Raw genomic sequence first — 10554 nt, 5'->3', positions numbered from 1 at the left:
CTTGGCCGAGAACCTGGTGGATGAAGAATATGAGCCTTTTAAGACTTACTTTCCTGATGAAGAGGTAATGCATAATGATGAGGCTGAGCAGAATGAAAGGCCCGGTTGGAAACTCTTCTTTGATGGGGCCGCTAACATGAAAGGTGTTGGAATAGAAGCTGTGTTCATTTCTGAAACGGGGCGCCACTAACCTATCACAGCCCAACTCCCTTTCTATTGTACCAACAACATGGCTGAGTACGAAGCGTGCATTTTGGGTTTAAGGTTAGCCGTGGACATGGGAGTCCAGGAAGTGCTGGTTTTGGGAGATTCAGATCTGTTGGTGCACTAGATTCAGGGAGACTGGGAGACTCAAGACTTGAAGCTCATACCATATCGACAATGTCTGCAGGATCTTTAAAACGATTCAGATCAGTAGAGTTCAGGCATATCCCTAGGATCCATAATGAGGTTGCTGACACCTGGGCTACTCTACGTCAATGTTACATCATCCAGATAAGGCTTATATTGACCCTTTGCATATTCAAGTCTGTGATCAACATGCTTATTGTAACACGGTGGAAGAGGAACTTGATGGTGAACCTTGGTTCCACGATATCATGGAGTACATCAAGTCGGGGGGCATATCCGGTACAGGCCACAGGAGATCAAAAGAGAACAATTCGACGTTTGGCAAGTGGATTTTTCTTAAGTGGAGGAGTTTTGTACAAAATAACTCCAGATCTTGGACTGCTGAGGTGCATAGATGCTAAACAAGCCACGACCATCATGACCGAAGTGCATGCCGGAGTTTGCGGACCGCACATGAGTGGGTATGTTTTGGAAAATAAAATTCTTCGAGCAGGGTATTATTGGCTCACCATGGAATGAGATTGCATCAGCTTGGTGCGCAAGTGTCATCAATGTCAGGTACATGGTGATTTGATCCATTCTCTGCCGTTTGAGTTACATACAATGTCCGCACCTTGGCCTTTTGTCGCTTGGGACATGGATGTCATTGGACCGATTGAGCCAGCAGCATCAAACAGGCACAGGTTTATTCTGGTGGCCATCAGCTATTTCACTAAGTGGATTGAAGCTATGACTTTCAAATCTGTAACCAAGAAGGCAGTGGTCGATTTTGTTTATTCAAACATCATTTGCCGGTTTGGAATTCCCAAGGTAATCATCACGGACAATGGTGCTAATCTTAACAGCCATTTGATGAAAGAAGTATGCCAACAGTTCAAGATTATGCATCAAAATTCCACTCCCTATTGCCCCAAGGCAAATGGGGCTGTTGAGGCGGCTAACAAGAACATAAAGAAGATACTTCGAAAGATGGTGCAAGGTTCTAGGCAATGGCATGAAAAGTTGCCTTTTGCTTTGTTGGTTACCGCACTACTGTTCGCACTTCAGTAGGTGCAAGTCCTTATTTGTTGGTATATGGTACTGAAGAAATTATACCCGCGGAAGTTTAAATTCCATCCCTTCAATTGTTGCTGAAGCAGAAATTGATGACGATGAGTGGGTCAAAACCCAATTGGAGCAATTAAGTCTGATTGATGAAAAAAGACTGGCAGCAGTATGTCATGGGCAATTGTATCAGAAGAGGATGGCGAGGGCATACAACAAGAAGGTGCATCCCCGGAAATTTGAAGTGGGTCAGCAAGTATTGAAACGCATCCTTCCACATCAGGCTGAAGCTAAAGGCAAGTTTGCTCCAAATTGGCAGGGGTCGTTCATTGTAACAAGAGTGTTGTCCAATGGTGCTTTGTATTTAATAGATATAGAAGGCAAATGTGTAGATATGGCTATCAATTCTGACGCAGTCAAAAGATATCATGTATGATTTTTTTGTACTTGGCATGTTTTGAAGATTGGAATGACGAAGGTATTTTATTCTGCTATCTGAACACTTTATCCTTTGTTACCCCTTTGAGCCTCATTTATTTTCTTTCATATCCCTCTTTTGGAATCAGAAGCAGAGTTTAGAAATACAGATACAAAAAATATAAATAAAGAAGAGAAAAGAGGAAAAAGAGAAGAGAAAAACGGAAAGAGAAAATGAAAGAAAGAAAAAAATAAAGAAAAAACAAAAAGAAGAAAAAAGAAGAAAAAGAAAAAAGTGACAAAAACAAAGCAATTCCTATGTTATGAGCTACGTTCGACCTGATTCCTTCTAAGGATACGTAGGCAGCCTCACAGTTCGGTCCCATCAAAATGAAATTCAAAGTTCCCCAGGCAAAGAAACTGGGGCAGAAGTTGTGGTTTCGTAAAAGATCTGATTCCAAAAGTTGTAATTTTGAACCCTTTCATTTTAAGCTGTTTTTTGAGCCTTTATGATATCCTTTCTTTCTAACCCTATCCAAAAGCCTACATTTCGGTCCAAAGAAAGATCTTCTGATCAATCTTTGGGGATGCCAAGTCAAGCGACATAGAAGTATGATTCATCAGGGGAAACACTCCGTTCCACACAAGGAAAAATAAATAAATGAGAGAGTCTTATTGGTGAAAACCCTCACGGGCACCGTAAGGTGATGGAAAGCTGAGAGAAAACTAAAATGAAAGAGTCTTATTGGTGAAAACTCTCATGGGCACCGTAAGGCGACGGTGAGTTGAGAGATAAGGTTCGTGACCTTGCAAAGAAATAGGATTATGGCGACCCCGGGCATAAAGTATGAAGACTGAAAAGTTGGTTGGTTGAATGGTCTAGGTTGATTAGTCTGAAATGCATGTCATGATCATTGGTGCCAGCTGCCTCACTCAGATAAGTCTCTTTTCCCTTTTCTTCCTCAAACAGTCATCCTGTTTCAAATTTTCTTCTTTATTCGTAACTCTCGGAGTCATTGCATTTCATTTTCTTTTGGGTCTACTTCTCTAAGGCTTTTCCAATGTTAGCCTTGATAAGCAAGCAAGAATGGATTTCAAAGCTTATTACCAACTTTCAAATTGCACAAAGCAAAGTGCGGCCAAAGCATACCAGAAATAGCATGACGCAAAGTGGAATATGAGGTGTTAGTGGTAGTTCAGGTGGTAGAGTGGTTTCATGAACTTTGGGGAAATACAGAGGTTCAATCAGAAGATCAAACAATTCTATGCCAGTTAGAGGCAGCTAATCGAAACAAAGCATAGCAGTGGAAAGGCCGCCTTCAGCAAGAATGCCACAAACTAATCACCATATTTTCAAACTGATAAAATTTTCTTTGATTGAAACAGGGGCAGGAAATTTCATTTGTTCAGGAGGAACCCTCCGTGAGGAAAACATGTGCCAGATAGGTTCGGCCGTAAATCTTCAGGATCCTCTTGGATAATGGGATTTAGTTTAAAATTTTTTAGGGCCCCCCCGGATAATGGGATTTAATTTTAAAAGTTTTCAGGACTCTCTGGGATAATGGGACCTAGTTAAATTTCAAGGCCTTCATGGATAACAAGATTTAGCGTAAGTTCTACCTTTAGGAAATATAATTTAACTTTAAAGTTTTCAATCTTAAGATGAGATTCAATTTGAAATTTTCAGGGCCCTCCTAAATAATGGGATTTAGCTTTTAAATTCTTAGAGCTCTTTTGGGTAACATGATTCGATTAACACTCACAGATGTGCCCAGATACCAAACTGGGGCAGAAAAGTTTCTTTTGCTTTGCCTGTTTTGTTGTATTGGCAGGCCCACCTGGAAAACAAGGGAATACAGTTCAGGTTTTGGCATCAGGTGCCCACCAGGAAAATAAGGGAATACATTTCAAGTTTTGGCATCAGGGGCCCACTTGGGAAACAAGGGAATTCAGTTCAAGTTGAAGCATTAGGTGCCCACCTGGAAAACAAGGGAATTCATTTCAAGTTGAAGCATCAGGCGCCCTCCTAGAAAACAAGGGATATATTTCAAGTTTTGGCATCAGGCGCCCACCTGGAAAACAAGGGAATACAGTTCGAGTTTTGGCATCAGGCGCCCACCTGGAAAATAAGGGAATACATTTCATGTTTTGGCATCAGGCGCCCACCTGGAAAAAAAGGGAATTCAATTCAAGTTGAAGCATCAGACGCCCACCTGGAGAAAAAAGGGAATTCATTTCAAGTTGAAGCATCAAGCGCCCACCCTAGAAAACAAGGGAATTCATTTCAAGTTGAAGCATCAGGCACCCACCTGGAGAAAAAGGGAATACAGTTCAAGTTTTAGCAATCTGGCACCCAGCTGGAGAACAAGGGAATATAGTTCAAGTTTTGGCAATCAGGCGCCCACCTAGAAAACAAGGGAATACAGTTCAAGTTTTGGCAATCAGGCGACCACCTGGAGAACAAGGGAATATAGTTCAAGTTTTGGCGATCAGGCGCCCACCTGGAGAACAAGGGAATACAGTTCAAGTTTTGGCAATCCGGCGCCCACCTGGAGAACAAGGAAATACAGTTCAAGTTTTTACAATTAGGCGCCTACCTGGATAACAAGGGAATACAGTTTGAGTTTTTGGTGGTCAGGCTCCTACCTGGAGAACAAGGGAATACAATTTAAGTTTTGGCAACCAGGCGCCCACCTGGAAAACAAGGGAATACAGTTCAAGTTTTGGCAATCAGGCGCCCACCTGGAGATCAAGGGAATACAGTTCAAGTTTTGCCAATCAGGCGGCCACCCGAAAAACAAGGGAATACAGTTCAAGTTTTGGCAATCAGGCGCCCAACTGGAGAACAAGGGAATACAATTCAAGTTTTGGCAATCAGGCGCCCACCTAGAAAACAAGGGAATCCTTTTCAAGTTTTGGCAATCAGGCGCCCACCTGGAGAACAAGGGAATACAGTTCGAGTTTTGGCAATCAGGCGCCCACCTGGAAAACAAGAGAATCCTTTTCAAAGTATTCAACAGCAAGCGCCCACCTGGAAAATAAGGGAATTCACTTCAGAATTCAATTTGGGCTAGCAACAACAGAAGCTCGCGTCGAGAGTGTGAATCAACTGTTCAAGATGCACGGCAGAACTGCAGAAGTTTCAAGATCAAGTTTGAAGATATATAGATAGGATTCTTGTAACTCATAGATCATAGATTAGTCTAGCTTCTTTTCATTTTGTCTCGGTGTAATAAGGAGTTCAGCAAGCAGTAACAGCAGCAGTGAAATCACAGCTTCCCAGTAGTCCCAGCTACCAAAACTTCCAGAACTATACTGACCTGATTCCTTTATAGCCAATGATATGTAGGCAACCTCCGAAGCAAGGTTCGATCAGATCTTTCAAAAAATGCTTCCCACGGAATATTCAAACGGGCAAAAATTGCTCGTATCCGCTCACTTTATATTTGCCCGAAAACTCTTCGTGTTTCCGAGTAAAGAGGGGCAGCTGTGAGCACGTGATTTTTTCCCTATGTGAAATAATACTACAAGTTAAAGAAATAGATTTTTCCCAATTGTTTGCAATTTTATAGGATTTTTGTAGGATTGTTTGCATTTCTGTGCATGTTTACTTTTATTAAAATCATGAAAAATACCAAAAAATACCATGCACTGCATTGAGATTTTGTTTTAATATTCTTAGGATTAATTAGTTAATTAATTGTTTTATTAAGATAAAAATAAAAAAAATTGGTTCACTTTTACATTTTTAGCTTTTAATTTTAGATTAGTAGTTTTTCTCTTTTCACTTAGGGTCAATTATTTGTTATAAATTTTAATTGGATAATTAGCTTAATTTTTATAATTTAGATTAATTTAGAATTTTAATTAATTAGAGAGAGAAAAAAGAAAAACAAAAAGAAAAAAAAGGAATTGGGAGAAAAGGTTTAGTTTAGCTTTGAACTTGGGCCAATTTTACACCCAAATCCGTCCAAACTCAGGTCCACTACCCAAATATACCCAGTCCGGCCCATTTACACGGTTCAAAACCTTCAGTCTTTGAGACATCTGAAACGACGTAGTATGAAGTCAAGACTACGTCGTATTGAGTTAAAATAGCCAAAATTAATCCTGGCCCTTCAGCTTCTCTCATCCAATGGCCATAAAAGCCTCACCCCACCCGTTTAAAAATGTCCAAACACCCTCATATACAACCTAGGACCCTGTCCATCATCTCCTTTGCCCCTTATATCTCATCGTCGTCCGCCACCCATCTGAAATTGCCAGTGGCGGCGGTTGGTCTCCAAACCCCCTCAAATCTTGACCATATAATCCCCATCGTCCCCTCACTCCGAATCCACTGCTATTACTTTCCAAAAATCACTCAGCTTCCTTGAATCAGAAATCTAAAACAGCAATAAAATCCTTTTCGTCACCTTTTGTTCAATTTCCTCCCAACCTGTCCTCTTCTTGATGTTGAACATATGTGAATCAGTTAGTTTCGATGTGAGGATCCAATTGGCTGAAGTTTAGATTTGTGCATGGTAGTCGAATTCTGGGCAGCAATCTCCGATGTGCCTTTATTTCAAGCTCCTGTTTCTTCTTCGTTCTTGGCTCGTGATGAGGATTGTGACAAAGAGCACTAGCCGTTGAAGAAATTCCAGCCAGTGCTCATGTTACAGTTCCCACCATTGGCTGAGGTCCTCTCGCCGGATGCCATCACCTCTTGGCATCGATCTATTTGGTATACTTCTCTTCCTCTTTATCTCAGTTAGGTTTAGAACATATGAGTTTTCAGTCGATTAATTTGCTAATAATAGTTTAAAAAGTGTAGTTAACCTCTTTGTTAGTACTTGTTAATTTTATCTTTTCTTTTTGCTCCTTTTCTTTTTGTTTTTGCTTCTTTAGAAAGTCTGATGTTAGTAGGGTTCAGAACTTGGTTAGTTTGGATTTCTTGTAAGTTTGTTTGCTTAGACTGGGAATTGGACTTGCTAGTGCAAGAAGCCCAAAGAGATTGCTGAGGATTGTTAGTGCAGAAGCCCAGAGACATTTTGGGCAGATGGGTTCAAACGTATGGCAGGTTTAAAGTAATTATCAAAGCTTTTAAGGGGTAGTTAGGAGAATTGAATAAAAAGAATCTTTCCTAACTATCTGGGAAGTTTCTAGGAAGGTGAAAATTGGGTGGATTAACAAACAGGCTTAAATATAGGGTTTGAAATGAACAAAAAGAAATTGGGGAGGGGTAATAGTAAAGGAAGAAATCTGAGTGTGCTGCCCTAAAGCCTTGCTATAAGAGGCTATTTTTCCTCATTTCTAGGGAAGAGATTGAGGACACTAAAAAAGGAAACGACTGAGATATTGATAAGCTGCAGAATCCTCTCTTCAAAAGTTTTGATTCTCATGATAAACACACTCAATTCTTAGAAAAGAAGGCATCGGTTCTTATATTTTGGATTTCTGGGTTAAGAGCTGAAGTTCAGTTTTGAATCACACTGGCTGCTTTTGTTTTGGCTGCTGCATCTCCTCATTTTCAGAAATTTACTTCTAATTTTGGTTGATTTTTCTATAACAGGTATGTATGCTGAACATCTTCTTGGCCTTTGAATCATATACATGAAGCCTTGGATCATTTGCTACCTCATTCTCAAATGTCATGTGAATATGTGGATTGACTTCTAGATTCTGATTTTGTTTTTGTTTTTATTCTGTTTTTCTATAATCAGGTTAAGTGAAAATTGGGTACCACACAAATCAACCCCTCCCCTCTTGTGTGGTATTGAAGTATAAAACATCATGTGGAAGCAACCAAAGTTTTTACAGCGGAAGAGTTGAAGAACGCTACAAACAACTATGCAAATGATAGAATTCTTGGTCGTGGTAGAAATGGCATTGTCTACAAAGGCATGCTACCTGATAATCGCATTGTTGCAATTAAAAAATCTAAGTTTGTGGACGAGGATCAGGTTGAGCAGTTCATTAATGAGGTACTTATTCTTACTCAAGTCAATCACAGAAATGTTGTGAGACTCTTTGGATGTTGTTTGGAAGCTGAAGTTCCTTTACTTGTCTATGAATACGTTTCTCATGGAACTCTTTATGAGCATATCCATAACCAAAATGGAGCCCCTTGGTTATCTTGGCAAAATCGGCTAAGAGTTGCTACTGAGACAGCAAGTACACGTGCTTACCTTCATTCATCCGCGGCAATGCCTATAATTCACAGAGATGTCAAGTCTGCCAACTTATTATTGGATGATGTTTACACTGCGAAAGTGGCAGATTTTGGAGATTCCAGATTAGTCCCTCTTGATCAAACACATATCGCTACATTGGTTCAAGGGACATTAGGTTATTTGGATCCTGAATATTTTCGCACAAGTCAGTTGACTGAGAAAAGTGATGTTTATAGTTTTGGAGTAGTCCTTCCAGAACTTTTGACAGGAATGAAACCTATTTCGAGGGAAAGAAATGACGAGGACAAAAATTTGCAGAGTATTTTGTTTTGTTTCAAATTCTTGATCGCAGAGTAGTAAGGGAAGGAAGTCAAAAGCAACTTCAAAAGGTGGTTGAGCTAGTGAAGAGTTGTCTTAGTTTGCATGGTGAAGATAGGCCAACTATGAAAGAAGTAGCAATGGAACTTGAAAGTTTAAGAAAATTCACCAAAAATAACCCTTGGCCTAATGGACATTATGAAGAGAATGAAGATGAATCAACAGATCTTTATACAATTCAATTTGACTCTAACACATGTATCAACAACTTTTCTGGACAATACAATTTCAACTCCACCACAAATAGTGTTATGTCGAGGAAGAGGCAAATCCGAAAATAAAGAAGATAAAGAACACAAAATTTTAACGTGGAAAATCCTTCAAAAATACTCTAACACCTTATATGTAGACTCCCAATCTTTTCAGCTACCAATGTGGTACTTTGTTCGCACACCCAACAATCTCCTCCTCGAACTAAGTTCCACGTGGCCCATTACCACGATCCACGGGTCAATTTTCGAGATTACTGTGTGCCACCCACATTGTTAGAGTATTATGGCAACCGAAGCCCGCAGCTAGCTTCTTCTTGTGTGCGTGCTGCCCCGCACCATCACTCCGCCATCTCCATACTCGTCCCACTGAACCTAGGCTCTGATACCAGTGTTAAGTGCTTCCGCCCAAAATGTATTTGGAAGTTTAGCCTCTGAAAGTAAGCATCTAACTCTCTCAACTAGAGTTCTATTCATCCTCTCTGCCAAACCGTTCAATTGAGGCGTCCTGGGCGGAGTTTTCTGATGACGAATTCCTTGTTCCTTGCAATAGTTATCAAAGGGACCACAATATTCACCACCATTGTCAGTGCGAATACATTTTCATTTCTTCCCCGTCTGTCTCTCAGCTAAGGCCTGAAATTCCTTAAACACGCCAAGTGCTTGATCTTTAGTTTTCAAAGGATACACCCAGGGCTTACGAGAATGATCATCAATGAAGGTCACAAAGTAAAGTGCACCACCTTTTGACTTTACTTTAAAAGGACCACACAAATCAGAGTGTACTAGCTCTAATAAATCGGGCTTTCTTGAGGGAGGATGGCTATGAAAGGAAACCCTTTTCTGTTTGCCAGCTAAACAAAGACGCACCTTTGCAGCTTTGCTTGTTTTACTCCAGAAAGCAAACTTTTCTTAGCCAAACACGTAATCCCTCTCTCACTCATACGACTTAATCTTCGATGCCACAATTCTGACAAACTATCACTTTCCACCAGATTTATTGAGACATTAAGAATAGAGCCTTGTGTCACATATAATTGACCAGACTTGACTCCTCGAGCCACTACTAACGAGCTCTTGGTGAGCTTCCATTGGCCGTTAAAGAGAGCATTATGGTAACCTTCATCGTCTAATCTTCCTGCGGAGATCAAATTGAATGGAAAGTCTGGAGCATGCTTCACATCTTGAAAAACTAACGTTGAACCATTATTAGTTTTCAAACAAACTATGCCAACACATAACACCTTAACTTCACTGGCATTGCCCATCTTTAACACTCCAGAATCAACATGAGTATAAGATGAGAAAAAAATCTTTTCTTGGTGTGACATGTGAGGTAGCTCCAGAATCTACTATCCAGCTCGTCTCATGGGATGCCAAATTGATGACGTTTTCATCATAAGCAAAAAGAAGGTCATCTTGAACAATAGCAGCAACATTGTTCTCGTTATTTTCAACTTTCTTTCCTTCTCTAGTGTCTTGATTCAACTTGCGGCAAAACCTTTTGATGTGTCCTTTCTTGCCACAGTGGTTGCATGTAACATTATAGTATTTGGACCTTGACTTACTTCTACTTTTACCTCTATTCCTTGAGCCTCTTGTTCTATCTTCCCCCCGGTCTTCTGTAACCAAGATATCTGCTTGTGAGGATGAACCCTGCGATTTTCTCCTTACTTCCTCGTTCAACACACCACTCTTGGCATATTCCATGGTCACCTTACCTCCAGGAGCTGAATTTGTCAAAGAAACACGAAGAGTTTCCCAAGAGTCTGGCAGAGTATTAAGAAGCAAAGTCCTTGTATCTCATCATCAAAATTAACCCCCATTCCAGATAGCTGATCAAGGACGCCCTGAAAATCATTTATGTGATTAAGGATAGGGCTGCCTTCCTTGTATTTAAAGGTTATCAATTGCTTTAGCAGAAACAATTTGTTCTTCCCGGTTTTTGAAGCATAAAGAGTCTCTAGCTTTTCCCACAATGATCTCGCATGTATCTCGTTCAC

General features: G+C 40.4%; 1 pseudogene; it reads left to right on the top strand.

Moving 5' to 3' along the window:
* Nucleotides 1–479: 479 nt before the first annotated feature.
* Nucleotides 480–9467, top strand: LOC109206707 (annotated as a pseudogene).
* Nucleotides 9468–10554: the final 1087 nt, after the last annotated feature.

Source organism: Nicotiana attenuata, unplaced genomic scaffold (assembly GCF_001879085.1).
Source record: "Nicotiana attenuata strain UT unplaced genomic scaffold, NIATTr2, whole genome shotgun sequence".
NCBI classification, from domain to species: domain Eukaryota; kingdom Viridiplantae; phylum Streptophyta; class Magnoliopsida; order Solanales; family Solanaceae; genus Nicotiana; species Nicotiana attenuata.
The sequence above is the reverse complement of the archived record's forward strand: the minus strand, read 5'-3'. Positions and strand labels throughout refer to the sequence as shown.